This window comes from Chelon labrosus (assembly GCF_963514085.1).
Source record: "Chelon labrosus genome assembly, contig: SCAFFOLD_282, whole genome shotgun sequence".
NCBI lineage: Eukaryota > Metazoa > Chordata > Actinopteri > Mugiliformes > Mugilidae > Chelon > Chelon labrosus.
In genome coordinates this window covers 3,796-7,500 of record NW_028181775.1, presented here as the reverse complement: position 1 = coordinate 7,500, position 3,705 = coordinate 3,796, and the positions used below count along the sequence as shown (strand labels likewise).

The 3,705-nt window shown below is 40.9% G+C and overlaps 1 long non-coding RNA gene across 1 annotated transcript; it reads right to left on the bottom strand.

The window, feature by feature from the left end:
• Positions 1-253: 253 nt before the first annotated feature.
• LOC311509699 lies at positions 254-2,720 on the bottom strand. The gene is made up of 4 exons (XR_014699864.1): positions 2,644-2,720; positions 2,308-2,402; positions 1,922-1,998; positions 254-1,675 (listed from the first exon to the last, which is right to left on the bottom strand). It is a non-coding gene; the product is annotated as an uncharacterized lncRNA (long non-coding RNA).
• Positions 2,721-3,705: the final 985 nt, after the last annotated feature.

Here is a 3,705-nt window from a genome sequence, read left to right as displayed (position 1 = left end):
TAAAATGATTAAAACAGGAAGATGCGCATTTCCTTCCTGTCACCATATCTCAGCTATGATTTTATCTGGTCGGAACAAAAGAACAAGCGAATGAGAACGGTTGAGGAAGCGTGTCCCCTGCGCTCTCTGTCTCAGTGGACGATCATATTGTCCCACAGACGGATGAAGTCAGCTCTGATTGCGATACAGAGAAATATGCTCAGCTGCAACCATATGTGTGTGTGGGGGAATCACTGGAAATCAGATCAACAAGCAGTCAGTGGTATTTTATTACATTTCTTGACATGAGGTTACAAAATGCCAGTTCAACAGTGTAGTCAGTGTAGTAAAAAGTTCAAACAAGTCAAATTAAATGTAATTTTTGTCGCTAAAGATTTGCCTCAACTTCTAAAAATGTCAGAATAGCAACAAACGGCAGCACATACACAGTACCTACATCTTCACTTCTAAGCACAGACCAGGTTTATGTAGTAATAGCCCCATGTTGTATGTGCCATGATGTAACATGGGGCTATTACTACATAAAATACTTGTAAAACTAAAACAAATACGTGTGTCGTGTTAGAGAGAGGAAAGCGTTCAAGTTCATAAAGTCTCATCATGTCGTGGAGATTTATTTTTTTATTTTTTTGGAAACACTGAAAGCTCAAGATTTTTGGATAAATAAAATTAGCATGAAAGGAATATTTTGACAACAGAAAAACTCTTGTTCACGTTCTTGTCCAGCCGCGTGACACCACAAGACCGGCACCACTGACACGTCTGTATTATTAATATGAAGCTACAGCTAGCAGCCAGTTAGCGTAGCTTAGCATTAGGACAGGAAACGGCTACGTTTGTTCTGTCCAGATGCACAAAACTTCCCCTAGACGCACCGGCATATTATTTATTTATCACAATTCAATTTGCAGCTGTTTGTAATTGTTATTACATATTTTATCTTAAGACTATACAAAGGTTTAATATGTGCAGGTGAAACGAGCCAGATTAGATTGTTTGTCCATGTCCATTAGCTGAAATAAGCAAACAGTTGCTAAGCTACGCTAATGCTTGCTGGTGGCAGTTTTATATTCACTGTACACGCACGAGAGGCTTCTCATTTAGCCGACTCTGAGCAAGAAAGTGTGTTTAGAAAAATGCTATTATTAAATTAAGTTGCGGGCTAGTCATGGCGCAGACTCAGTAAATGTAAATGTGAACACGTTTTTTCTCTACTTCTCATCCAAGGCGGACAGACATGATGAGAGCAGAGCTTCAGGCCCTGCTCAGCTGAAAAGCTTCTAGTTGCATCGTGCACACACCACATAGCTGTTTTAGCGTGTGCATTCATAGACAGAAGCAGCTCAGAGACAGGATCCTACAACACGCTCTCATCAACGCCTGTCGTCTGTATTCACAGCGAAGACGACATGTGGTTTGACACTTTTCCTTTATGGCCAATGATTGCGGTGCTTTGCATGTTCTGATGTCCGGTCCGATTAATTTTTCTCTTTGGAAAAGCGTTTGCGAGAGAGAGCAGACACACACAAGCCATCTTCGGTTCTGTCGGTGTAAATACAGCTGTTGTTTCGTCCTTCTCCTACTAATGAACAGTGCATTTGCTCATCCGATCCTTCAGCTTTGACTTTTTCTTCTCTTTTCCTCCAGGAACCATCTCTCTCACCTTCGCCGTCAGCTGGTCACATGAAACACAAAGACATTCAGCCCTGGTAAACATGTCCCATGGAGTCCGTAATGGTGATTAACTGTACTTCCTACACGCCACAATGGAAACTAAATGACCTGTAGGTAAACACACGGTTGTGGAGCCAGAGCCAAAAGCAAAAATGTCACAAGCCGCTTTTTGCTGCTGACCAGCTGTAAAACAAGCCGTCGGGCCAAATTGGTGTCCTGATGAGCAATCAAGGGTCATCTCACTAACCTCTTCAGCGTCAGGAAACGTTCCCGTCTCCAGCTTGGAGTAGATCAGCTCATCATTAACCTTCACCTCAAAGCTGTCTGTAGGGGAGGAAAACGAGAGTAAAGCGCAGCATCTGGACCACAACCAGTGAAACAGGTTGCACAGGACATCACAGGCACTACTTTCATTTTGCCAACTGATATTAAAAACTCATTCATCTGTGTGGTATGTCTGCACGATGGACAGGTCAGATTTAAAAAAGGGAACTAGTAAAGACTGGAACTTAGATGTTTTCTTAATTCATTGCTTAAATAATTTCTACGCACACAAATAATGTTTATATAAGCCCGGATATATTTTTGGCACAAATGGGTCTCCATAGAGGGGTATGAGAAGAAGCAGCTTACCAGTCGCCCCTGTGATACCAGTCACCTGCACACCAGGAACCTGTCTGAGTAATCCAACTAGTTCCTGGTAGCGATATGCGTAACTTCATCCTTTACTATAACACAACACAAGAGGATGGAGGGAAAAAAATTAATAATAGTAACTTAATGACTCACTGAACTATAAATTCTGAACAGTTTCAGAAAAGAACAGGTCACATTAGTCACTGATGCACTAAAAACAGTTTGTATCTTTACATAAAGCCATACCATCACATCATGGAGCATATAAGAGAACAGGAAGTGAGTCATTTAGTGTAAGCAGTCAACAAACTTAGCAGAAGAGGAAGGACTCACCAGTACTCAATGGTAATTGAGGCCATGGTTTCGTGGCTGATTTTTAAGCGTGTTGTAGGGCTGCAAACTCCGCACTCAGCTCAGAAGAATGAAGTGCGCTGTCATGATCACTGACTATATTAGAAGGCAAACCACTCCCAGTGGGAGGGTGGAGCTGGCTGCTGAGTTAGTGTGGTTTTCATAGCTGTCTAACAGCATAATTAATTATAGCTGCAGTTTATCATTCCTCTCGGTATCTGTAGCCGGTGACAGTGCAAAATGCAAATCTTCGCCCACATCTCTGCTGCTGGCTTTCCAACTGGGGCCCTGATCACATTACCACACAGGTGCACAGGTGCAGCTGCTGCACAGGAATCTGAGGCCTTTTGAAAACAGCGGAGCCACTGTCTCCTCCTGAAGATGAACCTTCAGGAATTTACTCCAGATAGCCTTCATCTGCAGGATGTCACGGCTCCGTCAACAACAGGCTCGGTGCACTGGAAACATTTAAAGATCATTTTCTAAATTGAACCAAGTTTTGTAAGTGTTTGCATATAGGAAAACACGGGGCGGTACACACCTCAATGTGGAAACAGCTTCACTTACAGGAACACCTTCACTAAGAATAGGACTGAACTGTTCTCATAGAAAATAAAAAGAAATAGTTAAAAGCTTTTTATAATATATTAAAAAAAGCTTTTAACTATTTTGATATTATATATATGTATAGTTTGGCTTATGTGAGTTCTTAGAGTCTAAATGGATCCATTCAAACTTTATCAAACCACCTGTACAAAAATATTCAGTTTGCATCATGTAGGACAAAGAAAAACATCAAACCCTCACATCTGGATCAGTTCATACAGTCATCAGAATATATATAGAATATAAATAATATATTCATTCATCTTCTGTAACCGCTTGTTCCTGTGAAGGGTTGCGGGTATGAATAATATATATAGAATATATATAGAATATATAATCAGAATATAAAAACAAACAAGCATGTGGTTGCTTTTATTCACATCTTTTCTATTGGTGCTTTAATGGTGCGGGGGACCATGTTTATCCTTTTATGAACAC